The 23,650-nt window shown below is 35.3% G+C and overlaps 1 protein-coding gene across 1 annotated transcript in view; it reads left to right on the forward strand.

Annotated features, from left to right (window-relative positions):
- LOC134473895 (basic salivary proline-rich protein 2-like) overlaps positions 1–23,650 on the forward strand; it is a 91,999-nt gene that overhangs the window by 49,761 nt on the left and 18,588 nt on the right. The gene's annotated exons all lie outside the window — the stretch shown is intronic.

A 23,650-nucleotide genomic window follows, 5' to 3' on the forward strand; every position in this document is an offset into this window, starting at 1 on the left:
CAAACCCAGTCTGAGAACCAGAGCCATGGGCAGACCCATGCCAGACTGGAACAGCCAGACCTTAGCCTCTCCTTGTGAGTCAGCCCCACTTGCGGACAGGGGAGAGGAGTGGGGGAGAACAAAGGACACATCAGGGACCAAACCCAGCCTGGGTACCAGTGCCATGAGCGGACCTCTGCTGCATTGATCCCAGCCTCTAGCAAATAAGAAATAGTATCCCACAGCCAATCCCTGCCCCAGCTGTAAGCCACTTGCTTACCCAGAGAAACACAGGCTGTGATGATAGCTATGGAGGTGAAATGCAACTGGATGCCTATGGTGCTTTGGTGTTTCTAAAACTGCAGGACTAGGGCCAGTGGTCTGACCATGTGCTCAGATGATAGCAGTACATAGTGTGACATCTAGAAGGAATCTCCTTCTGATGGTTACAGACATTGTTGATTCCCTATGGTCTTGTGTTAGGAGTCCTATATCATTTCTATTGTTTTGTTAAGTAAGGTTTTATTTTCTCTTGTTTTTTTTTTCTTTTTTTATGTCAAACCCAATGGCAGAAGCTGCTATTTCAAAGATAAAAAGATACATTATGGTAGCAATTTTGTATTTACTATTGGCTTCTTCTGAAGTCTTTTATTGCAGTCATTGTCTTGTTTTCATTGTTTCTATTCTATTTGTTCTGTTTGATTTTTTACTATATCTGAAGTTATCTGCAGATATTTTGAAGGCATCAAAAGACATTATAGTAACTACTATTGATTTTGTAATTTTTTAGACCTCTTACTCTGGTTTGTTTTGATTGGTTTTATTCTAAATAAAAATAAAAAAATAAAAATAAAGTAAAATGCATATGTCAAATACTGTTTCACATACAGTATTTTTTTGTGAATTGCCTTAGTTTTCTCAACAAGAATCACTAATATCTTTGCTTTAGCTATAACTAAACTGAACTAGAGAGTTTTCCTTAGGTCATGAATTAACTAGTGATGAGTTAGATATGGGGAAGAAGATAAAAAGGTAAGAAAACCATTGATATAAGATTGCAGTGTTGTTGCCTGACATAATAAATACAGGGAAACATGGGAAAGATAGGAAAAGGGTACTTCAGGTTTTGGAGGAAATGTTAATTGTTTTAGGCTTTTAGACCAGGTTACCTACTAGTATTTGACCTTAGGTACCTAGAGCTTAAACAAAAACTTAGAGGTATAAACACATAAATGATTAGAATAAAAATAATAAAACTTTGACAGTTGATGAAATCACACTTGGAAAGACTGTATACTTAAACATAAAAACAGGATGAAAGTCTGATTAGGACAAGAGTTAAGATTTGAGGAAAGAGGAGAAAAATATTGAAGAGACGAAAACCAGGAATGAAACAAAATTTAAGGTATGTTCTAAAAAGGAAAATAAGGCCATTTCTAAGCAAGATAATTTCTAAACAGGAAAGATTGACCAATATTTTCAAATTCTACAGAAGAGCCAAGTAAAATAATGCTTAGCAAATAGGAGGTGAACTTAGTGATAGAACGTTTAGTGATGGGGTAAGACTGGAAGACAGTTTAATTTTGGGAAATGAAAGTTGGAAACAGTGAAGGATATCACATACTTTTTCTTTAAAAAATAATAGGAAAAGTAATACAGCTAAAATGACTCTTGTGAGAAGTTATCTATTGGCTTGTGCAAATAAAACATTGAAGAGTATTTTTGGCTTTGGTCACTGCTGGATTCATCAGCACAATGATGTCACCTTAGTCTACTCTCTCTCCATTTCTGTTAGTCCTCTTCCTTCGATCTCTTCTCAGCTATTCTCTCTCCTCTGTGCTGGCTAATGGCCTCTTGCAGCTCCAGTGCTATATTCCCAGGTCCCAAATCTTGGAAAGGAAACTCCACTTCTCAGTTATTGGGAAAACATCATAAAAGTTGAGACTGATTCACTCTAATTTGGCCTGAGCTGGGTCAGTTGTGCTTCTCTAAATCAATGAATATTGCCAGGGCCAGTAGAGGGATTAGATACATCAACAGGCTAGGTACATCCATAGGAGGTAGGAGAGTATGATGTTGTGTAAAGAAACAAGAAAGAAAAAGAGATACCAGCAGCAAGTCAGCAAGCAAGCAAGTCAGTCACTATGGTGATTATGAACTACCGCCTCCACAAGCTTGACTGCAGAGGTGGTAGGAAAGACAGAACTGTAGCTAGAGTGGGATTAATCAAAAGTTTTAGAAAAAGAGGCAGCCAAAATAGGGAACTTGAACATGTCAGAGGGAGAGGGAAATGGGTGAAACAAAACTTTGAGGAAGAAAGAAATTTATTACATCACAAGAACAACACGTAAAATTAGCTTTGAGCTGGAGAGAGACACCTCTTCCTCTGGGACCAGACACAAGTTGGTGAGCGTTGGTAAAAACTTGAGTTAATGGTTAGATAGATGAGCAGGAAGTTCGGGAATTCTCATAATCTTTGTTTTATCAGTAATTTCATAAAAAAGATCATAGGCAGAGATTGAGAAGGAAGAGTTACCTGGAAAAGGTGTGCAGTGGCGGCTGTGGGAGAAGGGAAAAGTTTGGGGACCTGAGCAAGTTCTGATAAGATAATAAGGTGTGTAGTTCTTGGGCTGGGGATATAGCTCAACCTCACAGCACCTGACTGGCGAGCGTGGAGTTGTGAGTTGGATTCCCCATATAAAAAATAAAATAAAGTAAAATAAAAAAAGAAAGGAAGAAAGAAAAAAAACTGGTTTGTAGTTCTTGATTTAATTTTGTCCCAATATTAATACCATTAAGAATCTCAAGGAAAAAATAAGAGATAGATATCCAATTATACAGTTAAACACAAGATGAAATTATGCTACAATGTGAAGACATGGTACTGTTATTAATTTATCAGTTAACATGGGGATTATTTTAGTGAAAATCTATCTTTGTAGGAAAATTGATTCATAAGTTCATTGGGGTTCTAAGACCTTCATGTGGTTGGAATTGATCTAGAAAGAATGTAAGAGTAGTATTTTCAGTTTTTTGAAAAGTGAAGTAAAAAATGAGAAAAAGTTCAAAGAAAACCATAAGCTAAGAAGATATGTTTTTACATGATTTTCAAATCTTTAGCAAAATATATAAAATTTGGAAATGATTTGTGGTATGGCTTGGATTTTGCATGTTCCCCAAAGGCCAGTGTCTTAAAGCCTTGGTCCCTGTGGGGACATCACTGAGGGCTGGTAGAGGGGAGCCTTAGTAAAGTCCTTAAGTCATCGAGTGCTTGCCCGCGAAGACAATTAATTGTGTGACACTAGGCTCTTCTTTTCTTCTTGTTTTACTCTCTAGCCATGAGGTAAGCAATTTGCTGTGTCAAGCCCTCTCTCTGTTTCTGCCATCTCAAATGTTCCTCAGAGCCTAAAGCATTGGGTCCATGTGGGGCTGAAATTTCCAAAACTGTGAACCAAAAATCTTCTCTACATGTTATTGATCTCTGTAAAGTGAAATGAAAAACTGATTAATTGTAGAGTATTTTTTGTTTCTTTTCATTTCAATAAATGTTAGTGGAGGACTGTTTCTAACTTGAGTTGAGGCAGACAGAACAAAAGCAGTACCGTGAACCTGAAGCATGCAATCTGAAGATATTTGAAGACCATAGCCCTAGGAAAGATGATACAGGCTCAAGAATGGCACTCCAAACTAAATTTAATTTGGAGGGCATACTCACCAGAAGGGATATTTATTGTTTCCTGGTCAGCCTTTTATATTTATTAAAATAATATTGGAAAAGAGTGAGTATAATAAAATATAAAACATTTTATTAGCCATGTTATATAATCACTGAATTCATAGAAGCTATTATTTGAGACACTACTATCGTGACAAAATGTTTTCAAAATGTTCATCTTTCTTTTTTTCTTATTCAGATATACTTGGCTTTTTCTTTTGGAAATTAAGTAAATACTTTGCAAGAAGACAATACTTATGATTGTTAAACATCAGTCTACTATATAAGATTACCCTTTAGCTGTATTTTGCTTCAGTGTTACAAACTATAAATAGTAAATATACTGTTTCTTTTTCATGTTGCTGAAACAAAATATCCAATATCTACAAGTTAAATTAAGAAATTTGTATTTAGGCTCACAGTTTGTAGAAGTTTCAGTTCATTGCTGGTTGGTTCCAAAGAAGGGTAGCATGGAAGAGGGGCACTACAGAGGAGAAACAGTCCATGGCAGAGCAGGCAGGAAGCAGGAAGCAGCAGCAGCACCACCACCACCAGAAGTGAGATTGACTTTCCCTTTTATCCCAGACAGGCTACAAATCTTTTGAGTGCTGCTCCAAAGGTGAATCTTCTGTCTTTAATAAATCCATTCAGCCATACCCAGAACTCTGATAATTTCAATCAAGTGAACTAATTTAGTGTCACACATGTTACATCCTTGTATCATGTACCCTAGATCCAGCCAGATTCACCTAAGAGGACAGGAGGCTTTAGGAGGACACATAGACTTGCGTAAGATAGATCACAATTGTCATTCTAGAAGTAAATTCGTTCATCTGAGAAAAAGTGATGCCTCATTAGTTCCTGTTCCAGTTTTGGACCAAATGAACTATAAGGTTTTTTAATTTTCATAATAAACTGATAAATCATGGAGAGATATTGGCTTCTTTCTTCCAGTTTCTAAATAATTTGACCAAGGCTGTCTGGCAAGTTGGCTGGATATACCAGTAATAGAACTCTCAGTTCAGTTGTAATGGAAGTAGGGACATAACTGAGAGATATCAGCCCTCAAAGTTTTCAGCAACAGAAATTACTCACTTGTAAGCCCTCTTCCTTCACAAAGGAGCACAATCTTCATTTTTAAAAATTGTACTACGACAATAGGAAAATACGATAGAAGACATTAAAATGTCTCCTCATATAAAAGCAGTTCTTCTATAGCCCACTGTCTCTTCAAGAAAGCCACAGAATTCTTTTCTTATTAATTAATTTTTATAAAAGTAGTAAGTTTTATTCAGGTATTTCCTTATTCTTAATTCCACAATGTATTCACTTTCTGGTCAAAGTTGGTACTTTTTCAGAACTATAAGATCACAAAGAATTTGTGGGCAGTAGGGAAAAGACTAGCAAATAAGTTCCCCAATCAAATTAACATCTGTCCAGCAAAAAGAAAAAAAATGTGTTCTCATGCTGACCTGAGCACTACAATTACCCTAGTAAGTTGTTTAGTAGCTACAACCTCCCCATCCCAGTATATACTTCCTTTTGAAATGTGACTGCTACTTCTCATATCCATCCTTATAAATTTGGACTATGCTTGGGACTTGATATGCTTAATACATTGTGGAAGAAGTGCTATTGTTGGAGCTCAGGGCCTTAGACCTTACAGTCTCCATCCTAAGCTTTGAGTGTGCTCTTACATGGAAACAGCACAGAGAATTGCAGGACAAGGAACTAATGGGAAAGAGACTTGCCTGTTCCAACTAAATCCAGGGAGTAAAGAAACCTGGCAAAACCAGCAAAGAAACTACTTAGTTACCTCACAGAATTAAAAGAAATAATTATTACTGTTTGAAATAACACACTGGGAGTATTTGTTAGGTACCAACAACTAACTGATAACTCCAGAAGAAGAACTTGCCAGATATTCCTGGACTTGTCAATCATTGCTGACTCTAAACGAATCTTTCAGATATTTCCAAAACTAAGACAGTAACATTTTAAGATTCTTTTCACATGTCATTGGAATACTTAGAGTTATTGACCTTTTCTAAAAGCCACTTCCAAAGATGCAAATATTTTGCTTTTGGAAACATTTCAATTATGCACCATTTTTTCCAAATGAGAAAAATATGTATGACTTAAAATTGTACTTTTTGGCAATGAAAAGGCTATTGGGAAAATGTACATAATTTCTAAAGAGCTAAGGAATGAATTCGGCCAATTGCTATATTTTTTTTTCCTTTTTTGCCTTTTTTTTTTCTGTGTGTGGTTTCAAATTACCTTCTCCCTCTTTACAGTCTCCAGCTTGAGGAGAAAGGGCACAAATGATGGTAGATTTATTTTCTTTTACATAAATTTGAGTTCACTTAAGCAGTATGTACTTTATCTCTTTTAAGCAGACTACTATTTAAAGAAATAATTTTTGCAAACAATATAAGAGAAAGCAAGTTTTAAGGAAATCTTTTTTGTAAAAGTGCACCTAGAGGCAATCTTACTCCTGGGCTTTGTTAAATTCCATAGGTGTAATTGCCTAAAGCAGACTTCAAAAGTCAAGTTTACTAAAATGTACGCCTTTGGGAGCATATTTTTTGGAAACAAATGCTTTCAAACATCTCATTTTATACTTTAGTCGTACTGACTCTGCAGTATATGAATATTTTTAGAAGTATTGATCTGAAAAGAAGTTGATATCAAATATCCAATTCCTGAAAGTCACCCAAATTAAGGTAATTTTTTGCACATTTAAATGTTACTACAATTCCTAACTCATTCCAGCTCCACCCCTTGAGCCTTTTAGCTCTTAAAACTGTCTGGAAACCAAACCATACTTTAAAAATTATTTTTATGGGGGGAAAAATGAAAACACATTTCACTTTTCTTTATTGGAGATGGTGCACCTTTCTATGACTCTTGTAGTTTGTGAGAGACTGGGAGTGGACTACACTGTTTCTGCTTGGTCTCTTACCTGTGGGAAAAACAACATTTAGAAAACCCCTTATTTCCTCACCTCAGAATTTCTTTTCAATATTGCCAATGTTTGCCAATGGCAAATTCAACTTTGCACTAGATAATGGTCCCTGCTGCTCCTATTTTTTAAAACCCTACTAGAACTTACGTATTTTTACTTTAACTCTTTCAGAGCATTCCTAGCCCTGTTTCTCTCATCAAACTATGGGTTGGGAGTAGGGGCGGTGGGTACTTGTCAGAATAAATTACAATTTTTGGCAAGCAGCTATGTCTCTTACCCACTCAGGAACTAGAATATTGCCTTGTAAAACAGTACAGACCTTCTATTAATACTTAATTATAAGGCCAAAATAAGGACACCATTTTATAGGCTCTTTTAAGGTATATATGTAGCATTTTCATCTTGCAAAATATCAAAAGAGATTAAATTTTCCAAGCCGCCAGTGGGTTGATTCTGATGACACTAACTCAGCAGTGTTGTATTTGGTCAGGAATTCAGAACTCAACATCCTATGGTAGGTTATGCTGGACATTTTCTTTGTCTACTTTCTCCTCCCCATAAATAAAATACACCTCAAACCTGAGCCAGGAAATCACAGTTCCCGTTCTTACAACCCAGCTCCATCAGGATCCCAAGAGAGGCTTCATTGATTAATCCCTGATGCTGCGGCCTCTGCTCTGTAAGGCACTTCAGGTGGAAAGCAAGGTCCTCACACGCTCTCCCGTCCTTTCTCCAATGATATGCACAGAGGCTTCGTCACACCTGCTTCGTGTGGTATCTAAACTCAGTGACAATCACCTTGGCCTCTAAACCAAACCATGCTGGGCTACAAACAGTAAAAGTATCAGGTTGTCAGATCATAAAGAAATGGTTTACATTGGAAAAGGTTTTAGGGTGTTGATACATTTCTGTAGGTCAAGATTTGATTTCTCCCCTCTATTATGAACTTAAGTAATTAATTTGCAGGATCACTAAGCCCCTGGAAAATTGATTTACAGCACCAAAATTTAGTTGTGACTTACATGAACCAGAAAGAATGCTTGATATTTTACAATAATATGATATTACAATAATATGATATTTTACAATAATATGATGGTTGTCACACCAATTGATGCATCTATGGGAAGATACAGGGCTTGGTGTGAACTTAGGGGCTTTTAGACTAGGGCTTTATTTATTTATTTATTTATTGGTAGCCAGGATCGAACTCATTGCTGAGCTAAATCCCTGATAAGACTAGGGCTCTTTTAATACATTTTTTTTTTTTGGTGCAGAAAATTGAACCTTGCACACACTAAATATATTTTCTACTACTAAGCTATACCATTCACTCCTTGAGCAGGGCAATTAATTTTTGTTTCCCAGACTGTTTCCTAATCTGTTCTGGTAAACTGCCTCACTAGCTTTAGAATCATATTAAAAACTAATTTATTTTAGCTATGGGAAATAAGCAATGTCTAGAGGGTATACAATCATGCTGTACAGGTGACAATGAAATTTTTTTATCTATTTGCATTAAATTTCAAGCAATTTAGACTTTGATGAGCAATGTAAATGCAAAACTGAATACAGATACTCAGGCAAAAATTTGTAAATTGACATTTAACTTAATCTTAACTCTTATTAGGGTGTTAGGGGAATCTATCAGGAATAGAGTAAATAGACAAGAATAAAAATATGTAATTAGCATTTATTAATTATTTTATGTAGCAAGTATGTAATAGTTTGTATGTGTTATTTTGTTTAATCCTTACAATAATCTGGAATGTAGATTTCATTTGCTCTATTTTAAAGCCAAGGAAGCAGAGTCTCAGTGACCTAAATGACTTCTCCAATGCTTAACAATATTAAGTGTTGGTCAGAATTTGAACCCTTGTCTCCCACCATACACACAGGTTTCTATCTTGCAAATAACCTATTTTTTCCCCGTCTCTGTGAAGTTTGGTCTCTGGGTCACCAAAGACAGAGTCTACTATTTATGATACATGATCCACACGCTGTAGTGACACATGTCCATGGTTCTTGGATGTAGAAGGAAATGTATACATCGGGTTTTCCTTGCTATTTCATAGAGGCCTTTGATAAAATTAGTATATCTATTGTTCCAGTTAAGATACAATGAGTAAGGTATCAAAACAAATACTAAATAATATTTATGGAAAGGTTACTTTGTGCCAGATATTGTATAAAACACTTTTCCAGCATTAACCTTTAATCATCACAAAAACCCCATCCAGTGAGATTTACTATCTATTTTACTGATATAAAACCTGGAAATCAGGTTGGTATGGTCACTTGTGGCACTTCACAGAAGAGAGGACCCAGTGGTGTATGAACGAGTAACTTCAGATGCAACCTGTCTTGCTAAATCCTTACAGTTCTGGAATCTTGGATTCTTGGTGAACTTCTGAGTATCACTTTATATGGAAAGTTCAAGTTTAACAGAACAAAAGGGACTTACTGTGGCCCAGACCTTCCACAGAAATAGTTACTTCAATTAGGATAATAATAAAAAACACAAAATGAAAGATCCAGCCACCTAACTGGTATATTGGGGATCAAACACAAATAAAAAGAGGTAGAAGGACATACAGGACTTTATTACATAAATTTAATGACCTAAATCAATACAGAAGCCCCCCCACCCTTATCCTTTGGGAATACTTTTAAATCAGCATACGAATACCTATAACTATAGATAGTACCAAATAGTACAGATAGTACACACACACACAGACACATATACACATATAATTTTTCCTGTGTATATGTACTTATAATAAAGTTTATTTTGTAAAACAGGAACATTAAGAAATTAACAACCACCAATAATACAGAGCAGTTATAACAATGTACTGTAATAAAAATTATTATGAAATTTTATGGGATTTATTAATTTTTATTAATGGAATTTTCCATTTAATATTTTCAAATAACGGTTGTCTATAAATACCTAACCCATGGGTAAGATGCGTGACTACTGTACAAATTTATTGTCATATAGTTCTGGAGGTCAAAAGTCAAAATCAGGTTTCACTGGACTAAAAAGATACATATTTATTCTTTCTGGAGGCTTTAGGAATGAGTCCAATTTCTAGCATTTCTCAATTGCTAAGAGGTTGTTGGCTTTCCTCAATTTATGTTTCTTTTTCTTCATCTTCGAGGCCAGGAATGTCTACTTCCTTCTTATACCACTGAGGATCTCTGTGATTATATTGAGTTTACCCAGATAATAAAAAATAGTCTCCCTGTTTAAGGTCTGTTACTAGAAACATTAATTTCATCTGCAATTTTCATTTTCTTCCATCACATAAACCAACATATTCACAGATTCTAAGGATTAGGATATGAAAACCTTTGGGATTACCATTGTTCTGCTTACAACATAAGTATATCATACCAATAAATAAAGTGATGATGGAGAAAAGATGAAGGTATTTGGCATCAGGGAACTTTGTTGAGAGGTAACAGTGCCATATGCTCTATTGGAATGCTATGAGAAGAAGGTTGAAAAACTGACAAATCAAGATAAGTGGATCTAAAGTATCATATGTACATTAAGGAAAGGGGCTCAGTTTCCAAAGTGTTTGATCTTATAGCTAGAATCACACCAACAGTAAGGTTATAAGTCTGAGGTCCTTAAGGAGTTTGCTATGGTTTGAATGCCCCATCTAAAAACCATGTTGAAATTTAATTGCTATTGTAATATGTATTAAGAGGCAAGATCTTTAAGAGATTATTAGGTTATTAGGACTCTGTCTTCACAGACAGATTAATATAATGGTGGGAATAACTTATTTACTATGAAAGTGGATTGGTTATCATGAAAATATGATTGCTATGAGTTTGTTTTCCCTTTGCCCTTTTTTCTCTCTCATATATCATGAGACCTTTGCCAGTGCTATCAATGTTCTAGCCTCCAGAACTATGAACCAAATAAATTTCTATGGTTATAATTTATCCAGTTTGCGATACTGTGTTCTAGTAACAGAAAATGAACTAAGTTAGTACAGGAGAATGCCTGTTGATTATGCCCAGAGAAGGCTGTAAGCAGTGTGGGCTGTGAAGAGTTAACCACAGATTGGCTTAAGAAGTGAGTCAGGACAAACCTACGTGACTCATAGAAGCATTGCAGATGGCACGTGGATTGGCATTGTCCCTTTGCCAATGGCCACAGCAGAGACCAGAGATATGGCTGGTGAAGCTGTGGACCTCTGATATGAGATAATATGACAGCTAAGGGAAAGTGATACTTCCCAAATTCCTTTCTCAGAATTTCAATTTATTTTACTTGAGAGATGTGATAACTATTAACCATGACCAATTCATGATATCGTTTGTTCTTGGTGCAAGTGCATCAGCTGTCTTTTCCACAGCAACTACACACTATTTATTCATCTGTTGATGGGCACCTAGGTTTAGCTATTGTGAATTATGCCACAATAAACACAAGCATGTAGAGATCTCCTTGGGGAATATATCCAAGTATAGTATAGCTGGATTAACTGGTGTCTCTCTTTTTATTTTTTTTAGCAATATGAATACTGATTTAAAAATGGATCAAAAACTTAGAAAAAAACTCAGAACTTTGAAACTGCTAGAAGAAAACATAAAGGGAATACCTGAAGTAATAGGCATAAGCAAAAGCTTTCTGAATGGAAATCCAACACCACAGAAAATAATAACAAAAATCAATAAATACACAGCAAAACAATCCACGGAATGAAGAGACAACTTACAGAACGGGAGAAAATCTTTGGCAGTCACCCTTCTGACAGAGGGTGATCCAGATGACAGAAGGTCAATATCTAGAATACATAAAGAACTCAAAAAATTTCACACACACAAAAAAAAATAGGTGGGAAAGCACATAGACATTTTTCAAATGAAGAAGTAAAAATATCCATATACATTTCCCTTTTAATTCTTGATCCCACATGGGGTCAGTTCAAAACAAACTATCAAACTCAAGGTACAGTTTAAAGGAATGCAAGAAAATTAAGCTTAAGAAGGTCCAGGACAGGTACTCATATTTAGAAATTGGTCTACCCTCCCATAATGACTATCAGCTTGTAAAATCTCCCAGAGCTAATAACACCATAGTGAGAAACAAAATGCTTAATTCTTGACCTGCACTTCTGAGTTAAGTTCACATCAGGCTCTGTACAAAAAATATCCTTAGAAAATATTTACAATCTTCCTTTTGTTCCTTAACATATTGGGAATCCCAGCAAAGACCCCAATCTCCTCTTCGGTGCTACAATGCAAGGCTGCAAAGAAAAATTCAGAGACAAGATAAAAGTAACATGGGAAACTTGGATGGTTAGTGCTTGAGATAAAAATGACCCTGAACCAGCCAGATCTGTGGTATGTTTTGGTTTTGCAATCTACAGAATGTGGTGAGGAGGCCATGTGGTATGTAAACACAATGGAATATTATTCAGTCATAAAGAATAAAATTATGTTACATGTAGGAAAATGGATGGAACTGGAGATCACCATGTTAAGTAAAATAAGTTAATTAAAATGTGATATTTTAAAATATCACATTTTCTCTTGTATGAGGGATCTAGGGAAGGGAGGGAGAGAGGAAGAAGGAGGTAGAGGGGGAGGAGAAAGGAGAGGGAGAGTGAAAGATGGAACTTGAAAACAGAAGGGTTAAAAAAAGTGGATTAGGCCATGTTGGAATTTAGGACCCTGGGAAACCAAGCAAGCAGCTCCCCTCCCTGGTAAGAGGCTGTGGTGTGGCAGACTACGGCCCTTCTAGGGGGAGAACCAGCAGAGTCTTCTGAGATCCACACCATGTTGGAACTTACGAAGCTGGGAAACCAAGCAACCTGCCTGCCTCCCTGCTAAGCAATAGTGAACCAACTGGTGCACGGCCTAGAGTCAAACATCCCACTTCCCCTACTCCTCTTCTCCTGTCTCCCCTGTTAGCAAATGGGAACCAGAAATCTGAGCATCTCCTGGGAGGCTGACCATAGCAAATAAGGGGGATTTTCTTCTACCATCTCTTTAAAGTCAAATATTTTTATTACTGTTTTGCTCTATTCTGATTAATGGTACTGCTCTATTCAATATTCTATTTTGATAAGTTCTATAGTGTTCTGTATTTCATTTTATTTTGATATATGTGATTGAAAGAACAACTATTGTAAAGATAATGAAATATACTCAGACACCTATTACTGTTATCCTGGAAACCTGCTGTGAAGTTCTGTACCAGTTTCACTGTACGATCTCAGTTGGCTTTATTCTGTCTTGTTCTGTTGTATTTTACTACTTTCAAAATAAAATTTTAAAAAAGTGGATTAAGGGAGGAGTAAAAAAGGATGGAAATAATCAAAGTATCTACATGCATGTACCAAGATGCCAAAAGATATCCATTAGTCTGTATAATTAATATATACTAACACATTTTTTAAGGCTTTTAGAAACTGAAAACAGAGGCACCTCCTGAGGGAAAAGAAGCCCAAAGCCTATTCTGAGAGGAAGTGGGTGATATCCACGCTTCTCAGGGAGCAGACTGCTGTTGCATCTTTTGTGTTGTAAGACAGACCTCAGTTGCAAGCTGATGAAATGACTGTATAACCAAAAAAGAGCTCACAGAAGCCTCCACCAGACCACAGCCAGCAGCAATAGTGGTCCTAGAATATCCACTGACGAACGCAGTTAGGACAGCTACTGTTTAAAAATAATTCCACTGTCTTCCCATCTTTAATGTCATCTCTATCTTTGAAAAGGAAAGAGTAAGAAAAAAGAAGAAGCGACTGAGACTGTGATGAAAGATTAAAGGAAAAAGGAATTCTATAAGAAAGGATTGTTTGTTACATTATTTTTAATTTATGTGTATTTATTTTAATATTTTACTGAGTAAGTAAACATACCAAATACTGTTTACATGTTGTAAACATGAAATATAACTTTCAACACTTTGTAGCCCAGCTGGTGTTACTGAGACAGCTGCTTACATTGAAGTGCATCTTCATCTTCATCTGCTGATAATAATACAGATAAAAACACTTGTGACATATTACACAGTTCACAGACATCCATATTCCATTCTTTTCCTAAAGGTTTCTTACCTGGTAATTTTGTCTGACAATTTTTTTCCTCACAGTATCTAACTCTAACTAGGAAATAGTTTTAAATGTGCAATACAAATTGCACATTTGTATTTTAAGAACTACCATTAAAAATATGTCAGCTGACCTATTCTATTTTCAGACTATTGAGTAAAATTAATTTCTTGTGTTTACTAATTGTATACATAAAATTTTAGCTTTTATATTTTCATTTTGAAAAATTAAAATGATTTCCTTACCCTTAGTAAATCATTCCTGAACAGATGCTAATTAAAAATAAAAAATTAACATTGCTATTTTTCTGAATCATTTCATGTGATTTTATGCTTCACATGGAATTCAATTTGTTTATATGTCAGAATCAGATATGAAATATTTTACACTGATTTTCATTTAAGTCCCCAGTATGCTGTACCATGTAGTATAAGACAGTGATAGGCAACAAAATATGGTGAAAAGAGTCTACATTTTGGAAATCAACAGGAACGGTCTGAATTTTTCCTTTACTATTTATTAGCAAGCTACTGCATTTTAATTTTATGCATTAGTACATTACATAAAAAGATTAAGTGTAAATATTCCTGTGAAGCCTACATACCATAAAGTATTTTTTATTTTTTTTTAATTTTATCTAAAAGGAAAAAGAGAAAAAACAAAACAAAACAAAGCTGTGTAAGGGTATAATTAATACAGAACTACAAAAAAAAAAAAAACCAGTAAGAAATCACCAGTTAATAGATTATAATTATCATCTTAGAGATAGTTGCTCAAGTCACAGTATCAAAGCATACAAAGTGGACATTCAAACAGTGAGACTGCAAACAGTTGTGTTCAATGATCCAACCAAAAACATTAATATGGACATCTATTTAATACCCCTAAACACACTTTCAGTTGTATACTTTAAAGCACTTTTTTCCCTCTCTTTTTTACAACAGAATTTACACATAATGTATTTTTTAGATGTACAGGAAAATTAGACATTCTGTGAACGTTAGATCTCTCACTTTACCCTCAATGATCACACACACACACACACACACACACACACACACACACACACACTTAAATAAGCTTCATTGCACAGGCTTGTCACAGGTCTCCGGTCTCAGGGATGCAAGTAGGGATGTTTCCATATAAAAAATTTACAAAAGGATAAAGTGATACATAATTATCATTATCAAAGGATAAAGTGATATATAATTATCAAAGTCTTTTGGAACTACATGGCCATAAACAAAGATCAGTTTGTTTTAAAAAATCCTGCCTATTCCTGATTTGAAGCCCTCCTGACCAATCTGCAATAGCTGGTTTTCTAAGGTGACTTAAGATCAGATTTGTCATTGTACTCAGCCCCAGGCTTGTGCCTCTGGTTGTCAATGACAAAGTACACAGTACTGATTAAAGAGCACCTGCTGCTAGGTAGGTTTCTTAATTTTATTATGTCAGGCTTAGTCTATTGTTGTAGTCAGTGGTTTGGAAGAGAATGGTAATAGGTTTAATACAGGACACAGAATTCATAGGATGATTTTATAATATTCATACCAAAAGTCAAATGAAGGGAAATGCAAGAGATGTGTTCACATACAGAGACCCAAAGAATACGGATAAGGGCCTGGATCCCGTGCCGATGTCTCATGCAAGTCTGTGTCAAGGATCTGTACCAGGAAGGCCCAAAGCCCATTGGTGGAAGCTAGAAAGTCTGTACTAGGGTGAAGGATCTGGGCCAGAAGGCTGAGGGATCTGCTCTGGAACCTGGAAACGATACTCAAGGCAAAGGCCAGAGTTCATCCAAGAGAGCAGCAGTCATCCCTGGAAAGCCAGCACCCACGTTCTTCCAATGAGAACGGCTGAGTTCATATCAGGAAAATCAGCCACAACGAAACTTTTGGAAAATCTGCAGCATGTGTTCTTCCCCTTTTGTTTTCCTTTTATGCCATCTCAGGTGGGTCTTCCATACCCAGAACCATGCTGACTCAGTTCCTCTAGGTGCTCCTGCCTAATCTGACCACTAGTTAATCCACTGCACTCTCTTACCTACCACAGTAAACTAATGGCCCTGCAAGAAATGGCAGGGTCAAAACTGTAACTCAGGTCTTCTAATGCAAAGTTCCTTGTTGCTCCTTCTGTGATTGCTTTTTTTTTTTTTATCCTTTTCCTTTTTATCGGTACCAGGGATTGAATTCACGACTACCTGCTTGCAAGGCAGGTGCTTATGCTGCTGAGCTAAACCTCCACCCCCTCTGTGATTGCTTTTTAAGGTGGGAGGGAACTGTTACTGGTATTGGTCTAGAGTCTATTACCATTCTCTTCCAAACCACTGACTACAATGAGCTACATCCCTGGCTCTTCCCCCCCCCCCATTTTAAAACATCATCTCATTGAGTCAGAAGGTTCCAGGCTGGGCCCACCTTTAAAAAATCCATGCAGTATTTATGACATTCTCAAAAAACCAAAGTTAGTATTGTCTTCTACCCATTTTGAAATTTTAATCTCAATTTTTAAGAACCTGAGAGAATTTAGAAGTTCTCCATATTCACTGGTACTATTTAAAGTCATGGTACCTAGCAATAAAATGTGTCCATAAGGGGATCATATAAAATTAGAAATAGTTAATGTGACAGGAGAATAAAAAACTCCAAACTATATCTAGTTCCAGGCTATAGCTCGAAGAACAAGGTCATATTTGGTTTTGGGTCTGGCTCTAACTCTCTAGTATAGGGCTGGTTATTTAAGTCTTTTGGAACTCTGTCTTCTCTTTGCATTGTGCAGGTTTTATCATCTAAAAGATGCAATTCACCGCTCACAGATCACTGACATAGAGTTTTGTTTGCCAATGACATTGTATTAAAGAATATGAAGCACATTCTGTAGCTAGATGAGAAGTGAACATTTTTAATAGAAAAGCCAGTTCTAAGAGAGATATGTTCAAGTGAAGAGTTTGGGTTTCGTGATCATAAAGTGTTCTTCCAACCAGGGAGTCGTCATTCTAGTTGATGCCAGCACTGATATAAATGTCTCACAGTGTCTTGGCCTAGCAATATAAACCCAGTTTTCCATGTTGTGTGCCACCGAGTGTGTAATGCAAAATTTTAGATGAAGTTTGAACCAAATGCTACTTATAGACAATGTCATCTCGTAGTGAAGCAGTGCAGAAGAAACAGGTAAAAAGGAGATGAGGAGCATGGTAGTATGTTTCTCCAGCGGCATCACAGCAAATTTTTTGAAAAGTATGTTATGGCCCGTGTAACACCCATGTTTATTTTTTGTAAGTGGTTTGATTGGTGAATTGATTTTATGAGTTTTATTATATTAGACAATGTGTACTTAAGAAAATAAAATATTAAATTCTTGATATGAAATGTGTGCTTACGATAAACACCAATATTTTCTTTTTTTAATATATATTTTTGTTTTTTTCTTTTTTATCGGTACCAGGGATCGAACTCACGACTGCACACTTGCAAGGCAGGCGCTTATGCCGCTGAACTAAATCCCCAGCCCCAAACACCAACATTTTCGATATCAACTATTTACCTGCTTTCAAGATCTAAAAAGTAACTGCTGAAGTAAATTCCAAAGTGAACTACATTGAAACTACAAATAAAACTCTAGCTCAGAAATAAACTTTGCTTCAATTATCACAGCTAAGGCAGTCTTTACACATGAGAACCGCATGCTCCACACACCTACACTAAGGGCACGTGTGCTTAGCTTTCCTGTTTGGCTGAACATACTTATTGTCACCTCTCTTGGCATCATCTTTTGTCCTCTTTTGGCCATTATATCATGCAATGTGCACTTAACAGGAAAATGAAATATCAGTAAAATACCAAATATATGCTGTGTTGAGAATAAAAATCAACATATGCTACATCAACTGTTTGATTACTAAATCTAAAAAAACTCAGCAGAAATAAACTCTATGTGAACTACAATGAAAATACAGAAATAACTCTACCACAAAAATAATCTTTGCTTCAATTATCATGTCTAAGAAAGTTTTCACATGAGAACAGTACATTCTATACACAAATATCACTTACTCCGTGACATAAAACAATGACCCTACAACCTACTCCATGAGTGGGGTATCATGGGGTTCCCATCTCCTATTTAGTGGACCTCCTCAGACGCCATAGGATCGCACTGGCAGAAATTTAAACTGAAAAATGTCTCATAGATTTCAAGTACTGAACACACTATAGTGTCTTTCTAGAGGAAGCACTTGTGTTTGTGTTCTTGACTTAGTTCAAATGCAGCAGGGGTGCTTTCTCCACCTCTTTGGTTTAGTATCTATTTCCTTGTCACGTTGAGTGTTTTAAACTACCCTTATACTTCATGGCATTACTGAACATAAGAGTAGATTGAAATTTATAGCAAAAGTTAACAGTTTGGAAATGTGGTTAATGGTGTGGTATGACTGCTTTCAGCTCAAGTGTTAAAATTGCCAATAAATCAGGAAAAAGAAAGAAGACAGAGCATTTGCCCAAAGCCCAAAGCTGAATTTTACCAATATGAATAATTTTCAGGTCTTAGGAGGCTATTAAACTTTTTTTACAAGTATTTCTAAGCTCCTTTGAGATTGTTCACTGAATTCACAGATGCTTATAATATCTTGATGGAGTCAAAATTGATGGATTTTAGAGTCAAATTCGAAGTAACCACTAGCTCAAAAAATTTAGTTTTATTATCTTCAGTACCAGATTTGGCAAGCAAACTTGACTATAACATGAGAAGGGTCAGATAGATGGTTCAAATACAGACTTACAAGTAAAGTTGCTAAAGTTCAGAAATGTGCTAAATAAATTTATCCCAAAAATGCATCAACAATTTTCATTTAAGCTTTTATTTAAACAAACACATTAAGTCATCATTCTATCTCAGTGGTCAAGCTAGGAGGCTAAAAATTCATGATTTCTATACTCAAGCTGCTTCTAGTAAAGTGCAAAAGCCTTCAGTTACACTGTTTAAATTTTCATATGATAAGATTCCTATTTCAACAGTGAGATGATGCTAATGTTCTCAAATTCAAGAATCCTAGATATTGGTAAAATCTGATGCATTTAGGATTATTTCAAGATCAGGAATAAGAAACTCATGACTTTCCTGAGGTTCTGATTTTTCTCACCTCTTCTGATCAGAGAGAACAAGGACCGTCTCCCCTTTATCCTCACTCAAGTATATAAGGAGAACATTAGCTCCCTATATAAAGAAAGGCGGCCCATTATTTGCTTGGGCTAAACACTTTTGAAAAAGAAAAAGTAGCGTTATCACTTTTCTTGTGTAGCTCAGAATCATTTAAGCAATTACCTGTTTTTTTGTGATATTCACTCTACTGAACCAGCTCCCTTGTAGATTATCAATGACCCCAGGAACCAAATTTAATCTATTTCCAGGTTTCAACTACAGACTTTCCCATGATGTTTGAACCACTGATTGTTCTCTACCTTCCTTGACTTCTTTCATGCACAATTCTACCCTGTTCCCACATTAATTCCTTAAATATTTCTTTGTAGCTTCCTATTAGAAAGTCTTTCCTTCATTCATCTTTCTAATGTTAGTTTTTAGTAAAAGAAAAAAATATGTGTAAAAAAATAGCTTGGAGTAAATCAACTAAAATGTTTACTTAGAGTGAGGAGGGAAAAGATTATCTTTTCATCTTGCTACTGCAGATGCTCTATTTTTCTCTAATTACTATAACTATTTTCATTGTTTTTGCATCAAAATATTGCATGCCTATGCTTGAAAATTAAATGGCACAGAAAGGTTTGAAAATGAAAAGTAATGTTTATCTTCTGTATCTTCTATTACCACTCCACATAATTCTCCTTTCCAGTTATTTCTGTTTGAGGTCTTGCATGGTTACTCTGATGTCTCTAAATAATTATTTGTGAGAGTTACTGTTCAAGTCAGGCTGTCCTGATACTGATCCCCAAAATATTAGGTATATAGAAAATACAGTAGTATAAGTATGATGGAAGATATTTTTCTCTTGTGTAACAGTTCCAGTAAGAAATTTAGACTCACAAGACAGGATTGAGGCCAGATTCTTTTCATCTTGCTAGTCTGGCCTCACTAGGAGACTACATTTTTCTCTGTGCTTAATAGTCTCCCCACCTTTATTTCACTCCGGCATAGAAAGGGCAGAGAAGGTGAGCAGAAAGACTGGGCTTCTTTTGAGAACCTGGTCTAGGGCTACACATTTCAGCTCACATCCCTGTCGGCCACACCTAACTGCAAGGGAAACCGTTTAGCTGGATGGCTGTGTACTCTGATTCATTTTTATTGCCTTAAAGAAAATAAAAAAGAATAATCAAGGATTAACTTGAATGCTCTGCCAGTTGATACAACTTTTTGAATAATCAGCTACAGATATTATCTGCTGACTTCTTCATTGCTTGACAAAGATCTGACCTCACATGACAGACAGCTTGTTGCAGGAGAGTGTAGAAGTACCTAATTTGCATTTTAGAAATTTCTCCTTTTCCCCTGGGATATGCAATGAAAACTCTTTCTGCCATTCCTATAAATGCATATTCCTATAGTGCTCATTTACAGAAGGTACTGCTAGATACAGTGACTTAACTTTTCCCCACACAACCTTATGAGATACCTATAGTCATTATCGATATCTCATGGATGAGAGAGCCAGGTCACAAGAGTTAAATTCCTCACATTAACTAACAGCTAGGAGACCACAGAATGAGATATAAATCATGCTTTCAACTCTTACTGTATGTGGCCCTCTAGAAGCATTGGCAAAGTCTGCATTTTCCACAATATTTTTGTCTACATGGAAAATGCAAACGTATGAGTTCTGTATCCAGAAAGTAAGTAGAAAAGAGATATTTTAGGGGTGCAGAAGAAGATGATTGACAACTAACAGAGTTCATAATAACTTTCACTTCTGTAGCAGGGAAGGATCATCTCTTCTTATCACCTCGTATTCTCTTCAACGTTTAGTTCAGTGTTTAGGGGCTTATAAATATTTACTGAATAATAATAGAGTAAATGTATATATCATTGGAATCTCTATCTGTCAGACCAAAAATGTATACTAATCATATGAAGGAAAGTATTTAGAAGTGGTATGTGATAAATAACAGTAAAAATAATCTTTCCTTTCCTATGTAACTTTCCTATGTGATTTTATTTAAGATAAGAGATAATATAGTGTTATGACATGCTTATCCATAATCAACGCTTTGCTGTCAAATTAAGGGAATGCAAATTAGACCTGCTAAGCAGACCCCAAAAGCCTCTGCCTTTCAACTAAAACAATGTAATTTCTATGATCAGTAAAGATTAATAATTCACCTTAAATAATGAAAATATGAAGAATCAGTTAACATTATATTACCAGCTCTTCTGATTATGTATTCTTCTAGGAGCACCATAATTTTGATTTACTGACACAGAGCATATGTTTTGTTTTCATGACATTTAGCAAGAATATGTCATTAATCAACCTTTTGTTGCCCTAAATCTGAAAATTCATTCCAAAAGAGTTTCACAGAAACTCTTAATTACTTTAAATCATGCTTCTGCCACTACATAATATTCTGAATAATAAACATTATACTTGTGGGGATTAATTATTAAATCCATCTAGGAATCATTATTTTCTTAATGCAAATAATTGCAAAAAGTAATGCTTAAGATCTAGGAGGGGTGCTGAGGGTTCATAATGCATGTAAAAATAGTAATTCACACAGATTTGATGCATCATAGTAAAATAATTCTCTGAACTTACAGAAGTAACTACTCATCCAACTAATGAGTATGAAATATTAACCACTGTGAATCTATAATTCTTCCTGATCTATTTTATGATCCTGTGTGAAAAATCTCTTGTAGTACTAAAATTTATGTTTCTGTCCATCTGAAACAGGTAAGGCCAGGCTGGAATGCAATGATGCAGCAATACTAATTTTGTAGTTAGATGATGTTAAATTTGGGTTCTGGGTGCCACTGCACACTAGTGTGTTATCTTAGGGAGTTATTCATCCTTTTGGACCCTCAATTTCTTTGTGTAATAATAGAGGAAATACTACCTGTTTTAGATACAGAGTGGTTAAAAACCACAGGAGGTGATTTTTAAAACAGAAGAATATCAAATGATATAAAGGATTGGTATTCCTAAGAACTAGAAAAAGTCTTGAACTCAAAGAAAAAAGGTTATGGTTTCTTTATACTTATAAGGACACCATAATCTAATTTGCAAGAGAAATGACAGATCTAGAAATGGTTTCTGCAACTAATTAATAGCTCACAGAAAGAAAATCAAATATCAAAAAGCAGATTGTAATGAAGCTATTTAGAAAAAATACCTACAATCAATAATATAGTATGAATGTCTGTGACTCTCCAAAATTAATATGTGAAAACTTTACCCACCAAAGGGCTGGTTTTAGGAGTTCTTTTTGGAGCCAATCAGGTCACGTAGGTAGAGGCTAAGAGATTTCACTCACCTCTCCTACTTGTGAAGACATAGCAAGAAGGTTGCATCTTTGAGGCAGGAAACCAACTATTTCAGATCAGAAACCAATTTAGTTGGCACTTTCATGTGAACTCTTCTGCCCCAGCCTCTGGAACTGTGAAAAATAAATATCTGTTGCTTGTAAGATATTCAGTCTGTGTTATAGCAGCTGAATGGACTGAGACAGTCTAAAAGCATAATGAAAAATGCAAAACCTCTTTCACAATGTCAAATATTGCCAATTGAAACCTTAGGAGATACCATATCCACAGTGAGAAATACAAAAAGATGATGTTACCTAGTTATAAAAACAATTTAGAGCAAAAGACACTCTTAGCCACTCTTACTACCCCATCAATACTACAAATAATATTTCTCATAGCAATCTCATATCTTGCAACTTAGGCTGTGGGCTTACTTTTCCAATTTTTCCAACATGAACAAGGAAATTTATTGCAGAAAGTATTGTGTTGTGGAGGAAAATAAAAGATAGTGACAACCAGTGCTTTCGTCAATAGAAGCCAGACTAAAGTATAATGTATTAAAGTACATTATTACATGCTATACAGTGACTTAGTAAAATCAAAAACACTAAGATATTTTAAAACTCATGTCAGTCTTTAAAGACTCATGAGTCTATGATTAAGGGAAATAGGCTTAGGATATTTAGCCTTATCAATCAAGGCAAAATTTTATTCTCTATGCATTTGGAATTTTTATGTCTATCAATAAATTTCTCCTTACCTCCTGTATGTTTTAATATAGTTTACATTTTATTTTGTTTTCTGTTGTGAATAATATTTCTTTTATTATTATAATCTCTCAATGATATAGGTCTGGCAAACAACCCACATGAGCTAAATATGACTTTCTGTTTGTTGTGAAAGTAAAGTTTCATTGGAACACAGCTGGGTCCATTTGTTTACACACTGCCTATGCTACATTTGTGCTATGTTTGTGAGTACTTGCAATGGAGATTACAGGAACAAAACCATCTGACCATTTTACCAATCCCTGATATAAAGAAAAGCTATTTAACTTTGTATATAAGAAATTTTTGTACTGAATATTTATTTTGTTTTTAGTTAGTTTTCTTAGATTTCCTAGATTTAAAAATATATACAAATAATGGTAATATTGCCTGTTTTTATTTTGTTTAGAACTTTCATTCTTTTTCTGTTCTGATTACATTGGATACAATTTCCAGGAAACTATCAAAAATTCTAATGGTCACTGGTATCCTGACTTTACTGAGATTGCTTCTAATGAATCACTGTAAGTTGTGATCCTGAATTTTACTTTAAATATGTTATTTTATCATATTAAGGAAGTACCAATCAATTCTTCTTTTACTAGGGTTTTAATTAACAATGATCACTGGCATTTATCAAGGAAATTTTCAATATTTTGAACTTTAT

This window comes from Cavia porcellus, unplaced genomic scaffold (assembly GCF_034190915.1).
Source record: "Cavia porcellus strain 051 isolate PalLab524CR breed Dunkin Hartley unplaced genomic scaffold, mCavPor4.1 scaffold_29, whole genome shotgun sequence".
Lineage (NCBI taxonomy): Eukaryota > Metazoa > Chordata > Mammalia > Rodentia > Caviidae > Cavia > Cavia porcellus.